General features: G+C 35.3%; 3 pseudogenes; all 3 read right to left on the bottom strand.

Annotated features, from left to right (window-relative positions):
• Window positions 1–696: 696 nt before the first annotated feature.
• LOC100783497 (uncharacterized) lies at window positions 697–2,952 on the bottom strand (annotated as a pseudogene).
• A 1,145-nt stretch (window positions 2,953–4,097) lies between these two features.
• LOC106794263 (1-aminocyclopropane-1-carboxylate oxidase 4-like) lies at window positions 4,098–4,878 on the bottom strand (annotated as a pseudogene).
• A 1,751-nt stretch (window positions 4,879–6,629) lies between these two features.
• LOC100778845 (replication protein A 70 kDa DNA-binding subunit E-like) lies at window positions 6,630–9,837 on the bottom strand (annotated as a pseudogene).
• Window positions 9,838–20,217: the final 10,380 nt, after the last annotated feature.

Here is a 20,217-nt window from a genome sequence, read left to right as displayed (position 1 = left end):
TGCCTCATAATACAATACAATAACTTATGTTGGAGTTTACTATTTCCTTAATGACATGGTGAAATTTAAGTATTAGTTAACAAATGTTTTGGTGTTTTGGGTACTGAATAATTTATTTTTAAGTTTTTCATTGATTTTGTTCATGAATCGTACGATATAATCGATTCATTGGTGTTTTGGGTACTGAATAATGTTGATATCCATTTTTGAGAAGTTGTCACTTGCCATTTGATTCTTTTATCCTACTTAGTGGTGGTGCATTTATTTTTATTTCCAAAATATGGTTCAGAATAGCATCATTTTCAAAGCAAGAATTTGGGCCAAAAGGGAACCTTAACCATTTTGATTTGATATAGTCTTATGACAAAAGTCACTCCTTGTATACTTAAATTCACATATAGTGCCAAGTAGTACTAAATTCTGCTTTTACAATAAATAGCATTTAGGTTTGAAAATAATATGTAGGACAAGAAAGTAACTTAAGAACTAAGAAGCACATCAAACTTTCACTACCTATTTACAGAAAGGGACACTTAGAAATTGGAGTATAAGTTATCCATTTATTGGAATAAAGTAAAACATAAAATCTAGTCTAGGAATCTGAACACATGAACCATAAAAATTCAGTGGTCCATGTAGAGTTGAGAGAGGAGGAAGGATACATCATAATACAATCAAACAAGTTAAATCTCCCTCCTATTTAAGCTTTAAACCTTGAGAAAGACAATGTGGCCCCTTTCTCTCTTGATCAAATGTCACACTTGAGCTGCTCATAGGGGTGGTGGGGTCACTGAAATCTCCCACCCTATCTGATTGGAAAGAGACAGAAGAATTTAGCTCCCTAGTTTTCCCATTGGGTGAGTCTGAGCATCCTAATGGAAGCAAATAAGGTTTCTTACTACTACTATTCTTCTTATTATTAACTTGGCTTCCTCCTCCTATGCTTAGAGTCAAATCCACTTCCATGTCTTCATCATAACCATCATCATCATTGCTGCTTATTTTGCATCTCTCTAGTGCAGTGTAGGAGCTAAGTCCTGCCTCATGTTCATCACAGCCGCCATAAAAAATGTCTCTCTCAGCAGGCCTTTCTAGGTCAAAACCCCTTTGCCTTTTTATGGTCTCTCCAAAACAGCTTCCACTCCTTTCCTTTAGGCATAAGTCCTCTCTTAAACTTTGGACATGGAAATCAAGCCCATATGAAATTAGTGTAGTAGTAGTTTGTTATTGTTGTTGAAGGAAATGAGAATGACTTATGTCTATGCCATTCATAGGGGTCCAAAATTTCTTTTGTTTTGTTTCCTTTCTTAGGTCATCCATAAGGATCTTTTGAACATTGTATACTCTATGTAGTTCCCTCACCTACAAATTCCAAACAGTGTTGTTGGGCTTGAGAAGTTGGATTTGAGTTATAACCATCTTTGTGGTCAGCTTCCAAAGAATAAGTTTCCAGCTAGTGCTTTTGTCGGTAATGATTGTCTCTGTGGTTCTCCTTTGTATCCCTGCAAAAAAGCCTAGTTAATTAGCCAGCTTTACAGTTGATTGTGTTTTTTTTATCTGTAGGAAATTTATAACTCACACACCATATATCAACTAAATGAGCTAAACTAGGTGTGTTTATGCTTGCCATTTGGGAATAATAATAGAATTTTAGGAAATGAGTTGTTATTTTAAGATATTTTATTTTCCTATTTTTTTACTTTAAAGTAGTAAGTTGATTCTAACGTAGACTTGTGATCGATCGAGTTTGCATGAGTTGGTTGGTGCACTGTGAGGAGAGTGCTACAAAAAGCACAGAGGTTACTGAATACTGATTCAAATAAGGCTAGTTCCTTCTTCTCTTGAGAAATAGCTCAACATTGATTGACTACAGAGAAAAGAAAATGGGAATTTTGGCGCTCTATACAAATAGCTCAATTGGACAACATTTTCATGTCAATGACTGAGGTGCTGTGACTCTAATGTTCAATATTTTGTCACGGTCATTAACAGGAATCAAATTTATAGTCTTGTACGTTAAATTATAAGATTGTTTAAATTCTATACTTTAGGAAAATTGTTTTAATTTCTTTACGAAATCTGATCATGTTGTATTTTTATATATTTGAAATCAAGGTTCAAAGTCTTGAGAATCTGTTATGTGTAATGCTTACGGCTCATTGTTTAATTACTCTTTTTCTTCCTCAAAATTCTTATAGCTTGAGGAATTTACGGCTCCCTCCATTGAGCATACTTACGGACAAATAGGATTGATTTCCCTTTCATTCAAAATGTTCATCATGTTTAGTACCAAGTTAAATCATAAGCCAATTGGGACTCTACACATTTTGTTTGTGTGTAATTATCCTAACCAGCATATGCCTACAAGTTTAGTGCTCCAATATGGTCAATTTCATGGAAAAAGAGAAGCAAACACTTCTCACATTCAAACAAGGATGAATCAATATTGATGAATCAAATATTCTTCTCTATTGGGAAACTGAGCAAGATTGCTGCAAATGGAGGGTAGTAACTTGCAAGTTGCAACAACAAAACTGGTGTCGAGATGAACTTCAACCTTCTATCGTCGACGAGATGAAACCCTTACATAATGGCATCCCTTGATGTTGACCTTCTATCGTCGAGATCAAAAACCCAATCTACATCAGAAAAGGCTTTAATGGAAATAGGAACACCTATAGTAGCAGCTTAGTAGTGTAAGCCATAATTCAAAGAGCCCTTGAGATATCTTAGGATTCTTTTTACAGCTACCCATTGAGCTTCAAGAGGATTAGCCATGAATTGGTATACCTTGTTCACAACAAAACTAAGCTCAGGTCTGGTTATGGTGGAGTACTGCAGTGCTCCAACCACTAATCTGTACATAATGGGATCTGAGAATATATCTGATCCTGTTTTAGTAAGTTTACATCTAAAAACCAAGGGAGAAGATATAGGTTGAGCCTCAGCCATTTTAGTTTTCTATAAAAGGTCTCTAATGTATTTGCTTTTAGTTACAAGAATAAAACCATCAACCATAGAATTGACTTCAATACCCAATAAGTAATCTAGCTTCCCAAGTTGTTTAAGAGAAATCAAAATGAAACTTGGTTGTAAACTGTTGGACTAAGGTTGCAGAACTAGCAATTATTATGATGTCATCAACATACACAAAAACATAAATGATATGAGAATCATCTTTGAAGATAACGAGAGATGGATCACATTTGCTTGCAAAGAAGCCAAGATGCAAAAGAATGGTTTTAAGTCTGTCAAACCATTATCTTGGTGCTTTCTTAAGCCCATATAATTCTCTGTTTCACTTAAAAACTAGTGAAGTATTATGGTTTTTGAAACCTAGAGGTTGCTGCTTATAAACTAGTGAAGTATTATGGTTTTCGAAACCTAGAGGTTGCTGCTTATAAATGTGATAACTGAGTTGTGCCGCATCAGTTTGGGCTCAAAATTCTCTATCTCTCTCTCTCTCTCTCTTTACGGTAAGAAACTTATATAATTTTACTATCAATATGAACAACAATACAAGTTGGAACATTATCAAAATATTTTTTCATAGATTATTCATGATGTTCACTTGGACTATGGTTTATTTTTTCAGGTTATCATATACTACTTGTAATTCACGTTGTTGTTTAAGCTTTTTGATTATAGCAACTCCAGGTACGTACGTAGGAACTAGTATGTATATACTGGTGTTTGATTTAAAATCTTATATATTGGTGTTTGATTTAAAATATTATATGCAACACCTTTAAAAAGACTACACCAAATATAATGTTATGATTTCAAAGGGTACCTGAGATTTCGATGATGATTGCTGGACTGCCTTCTTTTATCCCTTAACAACTCCTTCATGACTGGCAAGGTCTGCAACAATGCTGTCCAACGACTATAGCACAAAGGAACCAAGTGCTTCATATACTAAAATTGCGTGTGTACTTAAACTAGAATGCATTCAGAACTTCCAACATTAAAGATTGAAACCTTAATTAGTCACTACTTGCCATTTCTGATTTTCAATAGTCTCTCAATCTATTTAGGGTTTTCTAGCACCAGCAACAACATTCTGGTATATTCTCACTACTTGCCTTCTTATATCCCTATGATCCATAAAATGCATTCTTCAGGTACCATTTCTCTAATCCAAGATTTTCACATAACAAGTCTAACAACTCCTCAACAAGCTTCTCCAATTTCTGTGTAAATTCCTTCATTGCATCCCTGCATCATGTGTAAACAATGGTATATCACATTATCAAATTTGTAACCCAAATTACACTGTTATATATATATATATATATATATATATATATATATATATATATATATATATATATATATATATATATATATATATATGCCATCAACAATTAGTGATGCTCATGCATATGTATTTGTTAGTTTTCAAATTTGTCTTACTGGTACTCTTGGCTGAGATCAGGGATTTTAGAGATATTGGAGTCTGGGAGATGGCGCAAGAAGAATGTGCTCTCCCAATCCATGTCCTTTACTTCAGCTTCTAACCCCTTGCTTTCCACTGCCTCCCTGAACCTCTTCTCCATGCATTTTCTCTAATGCTCTTTTGTTAACCTTTCCACCCCATCCAAAAGTTCAAGGTGTATTCCATGATTCACCAACTACAATCAGGAAACCAGCACAGTTAACATAATTAAAATGAACAAGATTAAGAAAACTTTAGGTGCAAATGTATAGATATAAATAAATTTAAGTGAGTATGACAAAGGTTTTGTAAAGAAGTTTGTGGTTGTGGGTTACCTCAAAAAATCCCCAGTTCTGACAAGCATCTTGAATTTGGTCCAAGATAGTCTTTCTCTCCTCACCATTGATATTCTCCAAGTTGATCACATGGAAGTTCCTCATCTCTCACTCTTTGAAATTCTCTTGTTCCTCCGAGTAAAACTATCTTAGATTTAGTTTGTCTGTGCAGATAGGGAAACAATGTGTGTACTATTTATAGAAATTTAAGTGTACAATACAGTTGATAAATAGTAGTATTCCAAATCGTGTTTGACTAGTTATAAGGCATATGAATCATGAAATTTGTGTCATTTAATCATGTTGTTAGAACTTAGAAGCTTAAGCTTGATCCATCATACAATTGTTAACTGTATCAGGTATTTAAAGCCTACACAAATGTTGAGTTGCAATCAAGTTGTAATTGCAAGTTGAGAGACAGACTAAGTAAGAACGAGTTAGTGATATACAAATGCTAATATATCAATTATGGTCAAAATTTCGTCTTTAGTCCTTTAAAAGTGAAAATACTATAATATAGTAGATGTATCTTGTTGTCCCTTAAATTTATACAAATCAAACAGATTCTAATTGTCTTATTCTTGCTGGTTTCTAAACTTTATTTAGGTTTGTGATTGCATTTAGAGAGGAATTCTATAAGCTGTACTTGTCGACTTTGGGTGACATCAAGGAAAGGGTAAGATTTAATCTAGGATTTCCTATTTTGAGCATTATTTAACTTTTTTATGCACTTTAAGTATATTCCTTGTTTAATTCCACTTTAAGTTGGCACCAAGTAAACTGTGATTGTTTGCAACTGCTGATATTAGGGTGTCTGACAAGAGATAAGCTTGTAATTTCTCTCTCAAAAGTATCCATATTTCCATAATCATTGATTATGTGCTTTATTGCAACATTCAGATTATTTGTCATTGTACCCTTATAGACCTTACCTAAAATTGAAATCCATTAATAAGATTTCCTTATACATACAGATTCAATCAAGCTTGGACAATTTAAATAAATAAGTGGATGTCTTCAATTGGGTAGGGAAGGCAAAGAACCAAGATTTTAAGTTTTTAACTCTAGGAACACTTATCCAATTTCTGTAGCTCTTATTTCACAGTAATATGTATCTGTATTATGCCTAGGCATCTAGGAAATTTAGATTTAACTGTCTTATTGTATTTTGCGATTTTATATAGACTCATTCATGATTAGGTTAAATAATTTTTTGTCACCACCAGCTTTTCAACAAGGTGAGAAAAAAGAATCTCACCTAAAGTTCCTTTCCCAATGATATTCATTTCATTCAGATGGTTAGTGGCCGCATACACCCCCCACCCCCAATACTAAGTTTACACCATCATCCCAACTTAGTAACAAAAAAAACTCAACTATGTGTGGTAGAACAAGAATGATATAATTTTTAACAGTATGCTGCCTCACTTGGACCATTTAATTGATCAAATAAAATTGGCTTCATGGAATTGGTTGAAAGCAAGGATCCCAGCTTAAAAATCAGTTTTTATAGTTGGCGTATTAATCATGTGGTGTGTCTAGCATGCCTTCATGATCAACAACGATCAAATTTGAATGGTATTATAGCAGTGGGAAATTAAATTTGGGATTTGCTTAGCGGGGGGTGGTGAGATTTTGTAGATTGTACTTTATACAGGGTCTTAATTATGTGCTGCTTCACTCCTAACCTTGAAAGAGTAGCTTGACTAGCTCCATGTTTCATTGGTGTCTGTGCAACTTTTCATTGTATTCCTAGACCTTGAATTGTCTTAACCAGTGACAAAGAGCAAGTATTTGTTTCTCTCCAACGCTCCCTGCTCTCCATGTTCTCTCCTATGATTAATTTGTCATTGCCATCAACGATGCTTACTATCAAGTATAAACTTATCATCATCTTGCTCTTCATACTTCATATAATACAAATATTTTGCAGGTATACCCATGATCTCCTCACCACTCTTTTGGAAAACAGTAACCCATGTTATGCTAGTGTGATCCTGTATCTGCATTGACAGTAAGTACCTAAAGTCACATGCGTCAATAGACTGAATACATATTTCACAATGCCATGTCCCATCTGCGTTATTAGTCACGTTTTTGTTACATTGTCTATCCCTTATCTTGAGAGGGCACCCTGGGTAATAGAAGTTATCAACCTTAATGTGTGAAAAGCTGCAAAGACAGATATCCAATTAGGCTTCTCTGAAGTCCCTAACTTCTCATCTTTAATTTGAGATATAGTCTTCCGCACATCAGTCTTACCTAGATTAGACATTTCTCTGGAAATAGAGAGAGTTGGGACACTCTTCCCTTCATTTTCAAACCATATTTTCAGTATACAAGCCTCAGGAAAATCAGCCTCCACATATAGCTGACTAGTGGCTATAGTCCCGACAGACTTCCCATTGAAATCATTTACTCTGATAGCTTTTGTAGCCAAAACTGGAAATTCCCCAACATCACAAATACTTTGCAACATTTGTCCTTCTACAATGCAAAAATTTCCCCGTAGAGTTAACTCAACACTTCGGCCAGACATGTCTTTCAACTGGAGAGTTCTCTTCTGAACTTCAGTGCCATTTTTTCTCATGATTGATGTTTTAGGACTAATAGAAGTCACCACACCAATCACATCCACAATGTTGTTGTTTTCCAAACTTTCAATTTCACTAATGGGGCGATAATTAAATGTTTGTGATGTAATTGAGTCATTATCATCAAGGCATGGTTGTATAATTGATGCCACATCAAGGGTCAGCTCTTGATCATTGGGAAGGTGATTAAAATTCTTTTGAGTTGGCTTTATGCTTCCCCTGAAAATTAGATATACCTTACCAGCTTCAATAACATTGTAGAACTGATCAGCCACAACATTGAAGCAAGTTGCCCGAATTTCTCCGCCATCAGAATCCAGAAGATCAAAAGAAAACACCTTGCGATCACCTCTAGCATTGGTATAGTGCCTGAGTTCTGCCTTAAATGTTACCCTGGCTTTAATAGTCCACATACTCTGGTATGGATTCAATGTTGCTATTGGAATTATCCTGGGGGCAGCTTCATTTCTTCCCATTGGCGCTTTGTTAGTGTACATTGGAGATGGATGACGGTACATAGGCTGCTGAGGTGGACGAGCATATGAGTTTTGCAAGGACCTTGATGCCTCAAATTGGGGATTGTGAAAACCTGTGTTCTGACCACCAGAAGACCCACTGAATGGTGCTGATCTACTAATTTCATGCTCTACTTTAGGATAAGTAGGAAGGGCATTACTAGAATAAACACTACTGGCATAAGGATTTGCTTTTGGATGATCTGGAGATGGTGAAGCTATATTTGGTCTAGCAGGCATGCCACCAGTGTGTGAACTGCTATTCAAAAGTTGTGGATTCCCATATGTGACTCCTGATTGACCAGTTGCAGATTCTGTAGGTGCATCTTTTGGTGCTGGGACAGGTTCTCCAATCAGCTCACATTTGTCCAGTACAACATCTAGGTCAACGATGATAATAATCCTTATCACAACAAATTAGACAAACCAAAACATCAACTAACCCCTGATATGAAAAGAAATTAATCTTATAATCACAAGCAAAACTGCCTCCCACTGGGAAAACCAACACTCAACTAGTTTACAATAGTAAAAACCAACAAAGTTTTCTAAAAGTAACCCCCCTAAACCACTTTGTTAATTACTTAAACTCCATCTTCACTAATGAAATCATTTTGATCGAAAAACCCTTGTGGGATGAAAAGCTAATTAATTTATGTTACCTATATATGCCTGTTTCTCAATTGCTAACAAATAACCCACCTACTTTGTGCTGAAATTCAATTTCTTATTAGAAATTGTGAGTAGAGGCAGAAAGTCTGAAATCCAATTACTTGTCCACTTGCTGGAGCATACTAGTTTGTAGCATATAGTTTTTTGAATGTTAAATGTACTTAGTATTCTTATGCTTCCAATTGTTTCTAAATTATGTCACAATTTACTATAGAAATTATATAATTGTTTCTTTGGAATATTGTTGAAGTATCATTTTGGTTAATTGAGTTAAACTTTTGATGGAATGTTAGCCATAAAAGTTGCTCGTAACACGGCGTGCCGTTGCACACACACACACACCCTCATCACACACACACACACCCTCATCACAAATATACACACACACACACACCCTGGTGACACACACACACCCTCATGACAAATACACACACACACACACAAACCCTAATCACACACACACACACACACACACCCTCATCACACACCCTCATGACAAATACACACACACACACACACACACAAACCCTAATCACACACACACTATGGGGAAGGTGGCCAAGATGTTGGAAGGGACTGTGGAGATTACTGAGGCCAAAAAGCCATTGTTACCATATCTTTTTAACATAATATAAGAAGTAGAGATTCCCTAACAATAGTACTTACTAGTTACAAAAGCCATTGTTATCGTTCTATTATCATGCAAAATCATGAACATCTTAACTATGAACATGTGCAAAAGCCACTATTATTTGTTTGTCATTGGTTAGAATGTTAGCTTTTTAATTACATCAGTTTGGGCTCAAAATTCTCTCTATCTCTCTTTTTTTTTACGGTAAGAAACTTATATAATTTCACTATCAATATGAACAACAATACAAGTTGGAACATTATCAAAATATTTGTTCATAGATTATTCATGATGTTCACTTGGACTATGGTTTTTTTTTAGGTTATCATATACTACTTGTAATTCGCGTTGCTGTTGAAGCTCTTTAGGGTTATAGCAACTCCAGGTACGTATGTAGGAACTAGTATGTATATACTGGTGCTTGATTTAAAATCTTATACACTGGTGTTTGATTTAAAATCTTATATACTGGTGTTTGATTTAAAATATTATATGCAACACCTTTAAAAAGACTACACCAAATATAATGTTATGATTTCAAAGGGTACCTGAGATTTCGATGATGATTGTTGGACTGCCTTCTTATATCCCTTAACAAATCCTTGATGACTGGCAAGGTCTGCAACAATGCTGTCCAATGACCATAGCACATTTTGGTATATTCTCAGTATTTTAAGGGTCCAAGACCATTCCCCAGGACCAATCTCTTACTATCAGGGAAAATCTAATCTTCTCTTCCAATCTCTTTAGTATTCTATCTCTGCCACATTCTGTTAGAAAGTTAACTAACAATGACTAAATAACTATAACTCTTACAACGAGCAGAATCAGCCCATTAGGGTTACCTATTAGAATTGATTTGATAGGATATGACTTAGGGGAAACTTAATCTTCTTGCAAGCTGATGCTAATAGGGTGTGACTTTTCTGTAAACCATATCAATTCAGAGATTGTAGCGACTATTTCTCTCTCTGGGAATCTCTTTATGCCAGCAATTGAAACTGCTCATGAGCATGGATGGAAGTGTTTATAGTTGGAGTGTGATTGAATCCTTTTTAAGTTAGCTTTTGAGAATCTGAGTGTTATCCCTTGGCAGTTGCATAATAGATGGCAGAATTGTAGTGTCCTCCAAATAAGGTGAATTCATGTTGTTGCAAATTGATTATAATGCTTGTTCTGCCCTCATTGGTTTAGTAACTCTTCAATATAGGAGTGCATCGTATGGCTGATGATGTTTAGAATATGATGATCCTTTGCTACCCTCAAATGACCCCCCCCCCCCCACACACACACACAGATACACAAACACACACATAAAGAGATAAACACACACACACAGAGAGTCACACACACACACACACAAACAACTGTTGATTTCCTTGTATGTTCTTGTATGTCATGAATGTAATATGCTATACAAACAACTGTTGATGTTGATATTTTTCTGTAATCAAAATTTAGATTTTGTATGTTCTTGTACGTCATCAATGTAATTTCCTATATAAACAATTGTTGTTCAAGCTAAGTGAACCTTAGGTTCCCGTTTGAGACTGAATGTAATGATTCTTATGGACAGTTTGCATTAGTCATTGTATTTAGTCTTGAATTGTCCGTTTGGACAGTTTGGGGAGACTGGTATTTTTATGTTAGATTCATTCATTAAGGTTATTATTATTTTGATTAATTTGATGAAATTTCGGTACAATGCATTTCAAGTTGTTCTTTGAGTGCATACTTGATTATCGGGAAATTACTTTCATCGATGTCATGTCGTGTACTTGGAGACCAATGCGAAATGCTGCCGAAATTTAGTCAAAATTTTCAAAATAATGCTAACCCTGACGTATGAAGCTAACATAAAAGACAGTCTTCCTAAATGGGATAGAGCCACACCTATAAATAAAAAAGTGAGATTTCATGCATGGAATTGCTTGGATGGATCGAAGTTGGATGAATCAAAGTCGCATAAGCCCAAAATATGAGGATGGCGTCGTGCAGTTCTTGCAATTTGTTTCAGAAAGAGGTCGACCGAATGAAGAAGGAAAATATTATTGTCCTTGCATCAACTGTTTGAACGGAAGATGACAACTACTGGACGACATACGGGAGCATCTATTGTGTGATGGGATTAAGAAGAATTACACGACGTGGGTATGGCATGGTGAAGTGACAGACATACAGAGTGGGTCCCAAGCTGAACCGTTTGATGTAGAAATGGGAGATTACTTGGAGGACATGATTCGTGACCTTGGACAAAAGTCTTTTCAGCAAGCACACGCCCCTGTGTATGAAGGATTGCAGAGTGATTCAAAGAAGCCTTTGTATACGGGGTGCAAGAATTCCTTAACCCTATTGTCTGCGGTGTTAAGTCTGGTTAATGTGAAGGCCAGGTATGGGTGGAGTGACAAAAGTTTTACCTCACTGCTTGAGGTAGTGCACAATCTGCTTCTAGAGGACAACACGCTGCCTAAAAATTACTATAAGGCGAAAAAGATATTGTGTCCGATGGGTATGGAGTATTAGAAGATTCATGCTTGCCCCAACAATTGCATACTGTACAGGCATGAATTCCAAGAAATGTCCAAATGCCCTATCTGTGATGGAATGAATCCATATGGCACCTTAGGCACTCAACACAGTTCATGGCCAGTTCTGCTAGTAATTTACAATTTGCCTCCTTGGTTGTGCATGAAGCGAAAATACATGATGTTGTCTATGATGATATCGCGCCCAAGACAACCAGGAAATGATATTGATGTTTATCTAAGTCCATTGGTTGAAGACTTGAGAAAGTTGTGGAACGACGGGGTTTTAGTGTTTGATGCATTTCGCAAGGAGACATTTGAAATGCGTGCAATGCTTTTTTGTACCATTAATGACTTTCCAGCATATGGGAATCTCAGCAGTTACAGTGTTAAGGGTCATCATGCATGCCCCATATGTGAAGAAAACACAAGCTACATACAACTAAAACATGGAAGAAAAACAGTCTACAGTAGGCATCACCGTTTTCTAACACCCAATCATCCTTATAGACGATTGAAAAAAGCTTTTAATGGAAGTCAAGAGCATGATATTGTGCCGATATTGTTGACTGGTGAGCAGGTATACTAGCGGGTTCAACACCTGAATACTATATTTGGAAAGACCTAAAAGAAGGATAAAAGTAAGACTTGCATATGGAAGAAGAGGTCCATTTTCTTTGATCTTCCGTACTGGTCTGATATAGACGTTAGACATTGTATTGATGTTATGCATGTGGAGAAAATGTATGTGACAGTGTGATTGGGACGTTCCTTAACATTCAAGGCAAGACGAAGGATGGTTTGAATACCCGTCAAGATCTAGTTGAGATGGGGATACAATCACAGTTGCATCCAAGGTCTGATGGGAAGAAAATTTACTTGCCCCCAGCTTGTCATACTTTGTCCAAAAAGGAGAAGATAAGTTTTTGTCAGTGTCTTCGTCGGGTGAAGGTTCCACAAGGATACTCTTCAAATATTAACAGCCTTGTGCAGTTGAAAGAGGTTAAGCTTGTAGGGTTAAAGTCTCACGATTGTCACGTGTTGATGCAACAATTGTTAGCCGTGGTTATACGAGACATCTTTCCAAACAAAGCCAGGTTAGCCATAACTCGCCTGTGCTTTTTCTTCCATGCCATATGTAGCAAATTCGTTGATCCTGTCAAGTTTGATGAGCTGGAAAATGAGGCTGCAATTATACTATGCCAGTTGGAGATGTATTTTCCCCCTGCTTTCTTTGACATCATGATTCACTTGATTGTGCATCTGGTCAGAGAAATCAAATGTTGTGGTCTTGTTTATTTGCGGTGGATGTATCTAGTTGAGCGATACATGAAGATCTTAAAAGGGTATACAAAGAATCTATATCATCCAGAAGCATCTATTGTTGAGAGGTACATTGCAGAAGAAGCCATTGAATTTTTTTCAGAATACATAGAGAAGGCTAAACCTGTTGGCCTTCCTGAGTCTCGACATGATGACAGAGTGGGTGGTAAGGGTTCAAGAGGACTGCATGTGATCACTCCAAGTCTAGAAGATTTGTTACAAGCTCACTTGTATGTCTTGAACAACAGTAATGAAGTTTTGCCATACATACTTAATCCAAAAATTTCAAAGAATTGGGTGTTGAAAAAGCATAACAAGACTTTCTGTGATTGGTTTAAAGATACAATCTTTGCAGATGAAACTGCTTCAGAAACATTAAGAAAGCTAGTAGATGGGCCTAAAAGAAATGTTATAACTTGGCAAGGATACGACATAAACAAGTATTCATTTTACACAAAAGCACAAGACAACAAAAGTACAATGCAGAACAACGGGGTCACCTTAAGGGTTGAATCTCAACACTTCGCAAGTGTGCCTGATGCCAATCCCTATGTAGCTTCCATCCCTTACTTTGGGTTCATTGATGAAATTTGGGAGCTTAACTATGTGAAATTTACTGTTTGTGTTTTCAAATGTAAATGGGTTGACAGCAACACCGATGTGCGCACTGATGATATAGGATTTACATTGGTAGACCTAAAGAAACTTGGTTACCACAATTACTCTTTCATCATGAAAAAACAAGCTAGACAAGTATTTTATGTGCAAGACCCTTGTGATGAAAGGTGGTGTGTGATTCTACAGGGAAAAACAATTGGTGTTAATGTAGAAGATGATGATTCACACATGGACACCTATGTTAGTCTTTTGTCCACAAAAATCACTCCTAACGTTGTCGGAGAAGAAGAAGCTGACGACGTTCATGCTAATCGTAATGATCATGATGAAGGAGAATTAAGTAACATCGTCTAATGTAATTTTCTATTGATATATTTGATTTTTCTAGATTCAGTTACATAAGTCATACAATTGTTTTTTGTAATGTTTATTAACCCTGGTTTTTTTGTATGTAGGATCATGGCTTCTCCACCTGCCTCGCCTCATTCTCCTCCTCCTCCTCCTCCTCCTCTTCCTTTCGACGCATCAGCTTTGTCGTTTGACGTGAAGCGGACACGGAAAGCCTCACGTCTATGAACCTTGTCTACTAGACCACCTGGTGCTGAGAGACCAGTGGTCCATATTGATCCTACTAACGGCAAGGCCGACGATCCCCACAGGAAGAAATTAAGAACATATTTGGGGATTGTGGCACATGATAAGGTGGACGTGACGTACAAGAATTGGAAGGAGGTCCCTACTGCTCAAAAGGACTTGATTTGGGAGGATATTCAGGTATTTTTCATTTCTTATTTGATGTTCTTTAATTAATAGCCAAAAAATACATTATTGTAACAAATAAACCTTATTTGTTATTGTTAGGCAAAATTTGAAATCCCAGAGGCTTTTGACAGTAGGATGAAAAAGAAGTTACTTCAGACTGTCGGCGAGAGATGGAGGCAGTTTAAATCAGACCTAACGAGAAAATGGGCCCTTGCAGGCGATCAGAACGGTGTGGATGACACTGTCTGTGAGAAATATGGCATAAGCAAGGAAAAATGGGCTCAGTCTTGCCAAACTCGCAGAGACCCTTCTCGGGAGGTATGTACCTTGCCATTTAAGTTATTTTTCAAAAAACATTAATTTGTTATAATTCATTCTAGCAATTTGAAACATTATTGTTTTATTTTTGCAGGATGTGCAAAAAAAGGCACAGGCCATCCAGAAACAGAACACTGCCCCCCACGTTTTGTCTCCTGGAGGTTATGAATATTTGGAGCAGAAGCTCCTGGCTGAGAAGACGAAGAAGAAGCTGGAGGAAGCTGCATATTCAGGAAGCGTTGATGGCGTCATCGACCCTCCATCCCCCGTCAGGCGCCACGTGAAGTGGAAGATGGCCCGCACCAAGAAAACAGGGGAGATGACGACTGAGGCCGCAAAGGAAATCGCTGAAAAGATCGTAAGTCATTTTCAACTAAGCATTAGAATTATATTTCAATATTTTTTGAATGCCATGTACAACTATGTCTTTTCTGTGCAGGATTCCTTTGAGGTGCAGACGACACAGGGATCCTTCGTCCCTCATGGACGTTAGGATGTTCTCACCGCTGCTATTGAACGTCCAAAGCACACTGGACGTGTCCGTGCTGCTGGAGCCGGTGTCACCATCAAGCAATACTTTGGATCGGCTCCACGGACGTCCCGTAGCTCTTCCTCCCTGCCTCCTGAAGAATTGTAGCAGCTGAGCCAGCAAATCAGGGACCAGCTAGAGGAGTTGATCATAGAAAAAGTGACTCGGCAGCTCATGGCATCATTCAGCCAGATGTAGTCCTAGTTTCATTCCCAAATGCAATCTCAGGGACTTGCACTGCCTCTGGAGCCTCTGGGTGGTCCCTCAGGTCCTCGAGTAAGCACAAAGGAGAGTTGTATTGATCCCTCAGGAAATGATCCTGAGACGAGTGACTCAGATAGGTGCGGCTTGTACATCGAAACAAATCCTGCCCGCTTGGTTGCCCTGGGGAGAGTTTATGAGGGATCCACTGTTGTTCATAACACTCCTTTGTTGCCTGGCCAAGTAAAGGTGGGTGTAGAGGAGGTTAAAGATCCAGATGCCCCCGTTCCTGTACCCACTGATGAGGTTTCCTTAGTGGGTCAGGCAATTCACACCTTCCTTGCTTGGCCGACACATCTGGTCAAGTCTTTATCACAGCAGGTACTTTACTCTTACTATATGTTTCTTCTTTTTGAATTAATTCATTCAGCGTGCCTTAAATTAGGCCATTTAACTTTGTTTCATGAACAACCTATTGTGTCTCCAGCAAAACCACCTCAAAAGCTGGATCCGGAGGTCGATGATCCGCTTTATATGATGACATTGACCATCCCAGAGCTTTTTTTGAGGCCTTACCAGGTTACATGGGATGCCACCGTGTTCGGGGTCTTTAATATAGACTTCTCACTCTACATAAAGCACGAAGACCTCTTCGAAATCACACACGGTGGTCAGTGTCTCAGCATATCAGTGTTACAGTTGTGGATTCTGTAAGTCATTTTAGATTACTTTTAATTACCTAACTTATTGCTTTCAATTCATAAATATTTAACTTTGACTTAACATAAACAGACATTTGACTGAAAGAAGTATGCGAGTGGGGAATTTTGATATCTATGGATTCCTCGAGCCACAGTCCATTCAGAGGTTTGGGCAATCGTAGTTTGAGACTAAAAGTTACATAAAGAGTTGGATGCAGAGTTCAAAACGCGATGTCTATCTTGGAGCCTACCTGAAAGGGTAAATCACACAAAATAACTGAATTTAATTAATGTTTACTAATATACTAGCCCATATTCATCCCCACTACAGCGGACACTGACAAATGGTGGTCATCGTGCCCAAGGAACATCTAGTTGTCTGGTTTTGTTCATTGCATAACAGACCAAACAACTACCTTAAGGGGATAATTAACAGGTCAGTGTTCTTTTCAATGCATTTGCATTCAAAATACCTCAACAACACCACTTTTTAATTGTTAATCGTCTAGAACAGTGCTTTAAAAGGTCTTGATGATGCTCCACATCCTAAATCAAAGGCTCCTGCTTGGTGGATTGTCGTCAAGGTACGCCATTTACATAAAACTTCCACTTATATATACTTCTTATGTGTCTGTACACTAATTATTTAATTAATATCCAAATTTCATTATGTATTTAGTGTAATAGACAAATAGGAAGTACTCAGTGCAGCTATTATGTCATGCACTAGATGTCCACCATCATTTTAGGAAGTTTCAGGAATAACTGGGAAACGGTATGTTTATTTCAAACAAATTCGATTTTTTTATAATTTGTATTACATTATTAACTTATTATCATTTATTTCATGATCCAGTATTTTAATGATCCTAGACCATTGGAGCCAGAGAGATTAAAGGCGTTGCAGATCCAGTGGGCACAATATTATCTCTGAGTTAGAACTTAGAGCTAGGATTTAGATAGATTAAGTTTAGCTTAGTTTACTTTGGTTTAACATTTTTGTAATTTCTTATGTAATTTGAACATTGAATTCATTTGTTGATAGTTGTTAATAATAAATCAATTATTCAATGTTTATTGTGATTAAAACTGCTTGAAAGCAGAATAAAATGTTTATTTGCTGTGAATTGGGTCTGAAATTGCATTTTACAGGTACAATTTTGGGTTTATTGTAAAAACAGAAAGTTTATATAAAAAAAACTTGAAAACAACATCGGTTATTAATAAAAACCGATGTTAATATAGTAAACAACACCGGTTATTTAGAAAAACCGATGTCAACATGCACCTTAACATTAATTTTTCAATAAACCGATGTTGGTTATTTCTTATAACCGATGTTAAGATACAAACGTTAACATCGGTTATTTATAAATAACCGATGTTATATATAACTAACTACAAAACAATAAGTGTATAAATGATGGACGTTGACATCAGTTTTCTACAAAAACCGATGTTAATATATAACATTAACATCAGCTTTTCTAGAAAACCGATGTTAAGTAATATATTAACATCGGTTTTTCTAGAAAACTGATGTTAATGTTCATCATGCATACACTTATTTTGCTGTAGTTCTTTATATATAACATTGGTTATTTGAAAAATCGATGTTAGCATTTTTATGTTAACATTGGTTTTTCAAAATCGATGCTAACAATAATACATTCAACATCGGTATTTTTAACATCAGTTTTAAAACTGATGTAGAATGTCGTAAATAACTGATATTGAAAGTGTATTTTCTAATAATGTTAATGAGTTTCTATCCATATACATTAGAGTTGGTAGCAATAGATAAAAAATGAAGTTTTAGAGATGGAGAAGGAGAAGACAAGAATCAAATTGAATAAACCATAGCTCAGTAATCAAGTAGAAATTGGCAAAAGATTAGAATAGTTGCTTGCCTGGCCTGGTCCCAGCATATCCACCATGCGGATCCTGTTGGTATACAAAGAAAAGAATTTATGAAGGGATAGAAATGGGACGAGAAAAAAGTGGCTAGCCAAGAATTCTAGTCTTCGATCAAAATATTGTAAAACATGAAAACTAACCCTGTGTTTGGATGAAGAAATTTAACCAGGTAAAGTATTTCAACAGAGATATTAAATTGCCTTTCAATAATCTAATATGTTTGGATGAGGTATTTTAAAAGTAATTAAAATGCTGTCATTTTTACAAAGTATTTTAATATACTAATTTGAGAGAATTTGAAATTCTCATTAAAAAGTAAAGAAATTAAAATTCCCGTATTTTAATTATTATATATTTTATAAATTAAAATTATTTAAAAAATGACTCATGTTTATTTTCATTCAATATTAAAATTTTAATTTTTAAATAAATATTTAAAAATGAAAATTTGAATTTCATTGAAATTGAATTACTTTATCCAAACAAGGAAATTAAAATACAAGAAATTGAATTACCTCATTCAAACAAAATATTTACAAAATGAAAGGAATTTAAATCAAAGCAATCAAAATGCTATGAATTTAAATTTCCTACAAATCTTTAAATTCCTCATCCAAACACATAATAAAGGATCAGCTAGCTAGGCAATGCTTGCCACACACAATCAGAAAAAACTCAATACATGGTAAAAGTCGTCTAAAATATTCCTGGGTAGGAAAAAAAAATGTCAAGACTTTATTTAAATTGTTAATATATTACAATTTTTGACCTGCATCAAAAGTGAATTTGTCATTTTTTTAATTAGCTGTGAGTTTATGAAAATATTTAAACTAAATTCATTTTAAGTGTATATGTTAATTGATATTAAAAATTAGAATCAAAACTTTAGTGACTGCTTTTTAATCTTAGAATGTTCATAGAAATTTTTAAACCAAAGATCGTAGTAATATACTCTCTTTTCTTTCATTTATATGATATTTATATTTGTTAACCGATATGGTGACATTTGAATTTATATGAAAATTGATTAGAATAACTAACGTGGGGATTAAGGTTTTTAAAAAAACTAAAATGGTCTCTTCTTATCTTCCAATATATTTTTACTAATAATTTAGGCTTAAATGTAATTTTAATCCTCCTATTTATAAAAATATGTAATTTTAGTCTTTTTATTTTAAAATAGAAACATTTAGTCTTTTTTTTTATTTTTAAATTTCATAATTTTAGTCTTCCTATTTTAAAATAGAGACATTTAATCATTTAGTTTTATAAAATCTATAATTTTAGTCCATTTATCAAATTCTAAAAGCCTTCATCCATAAGAAATTAACTTAATATGACTCAAATTTAGTTATACAACCAGATAATTTGTTTAACCTATATCATAATTAATATTAATCTCTTAATAATTAATGCTTTCAGTTTGAAGGAAGGATCAAAATTAAAATTTTTTAAAAATAGGAAACTAAATGTCTCTATTTTAAAATAAGAGAATTAAACTTTAAATTTAAAAAAATAAGAGAACTAAATGTTTCAATTTTAAAATAAGGAAATCAAAATTGCGAATTTAAAAAAAATATAAGAACAAAAGTTACATTTAATCTTCAATTTTATTAATCTCTTTATAAGTAAAAAACTAGATGACTTATCAAATTCCTAAGATCATGTTTTTTTTCAAATTCCTAAAATCATGTTTTTTTTTAAATTATTGTAAATGTGCAGCAAGAGAGAGATGCTACCTCACAATTAAATGCATATTGTAGCTTCAAAAAATTACAAAGATACCCTTCATTTGGGCGGAAAAAAATGATTGCTTTGAGTATCTTGGTGGTTATGTTTCAAGTTTCAACCATTGATATCTCCTTTACTCAATGATAATCAATTGTTTTGATCAAAGAAACGAGTAAATTTTTGAAGAAAAGAAGACACACTTAACTATGACAACGAACTGTCATGTTGCAACAAAACTTTTTTTACCACAATGCTGCACTCTAAAGATTGCTGAACCTCTTTGTATGAAGTTGGTCCCTTCAAATAGGTAAGGATTTATATATCTTTGTAATATTCTTTTTTTAATGGATTAAAATTTATTAAAAATGATTAATTTTGACGAGTCCTACATCTAACTCAGAAGAGAA

Source organism: Glycine max, chromosome 4 (genome assembly GCF_000004515.6).
Source record: "Glycine max cultivar Williams 82 chromosome 4, Glycine_max_v4.0, whole genome shotgun sequence".
In the NCBI taxonomy this organism is placed as follows: Eukaryota; Viridiplantae; Streptophyta; class Magnoliopsida; order Fabales; family Fabaceae; genus Glycine; species Glycine max.
This window is presented reverse-complemented; position numbering and strand designations above follow the sequence as displayed.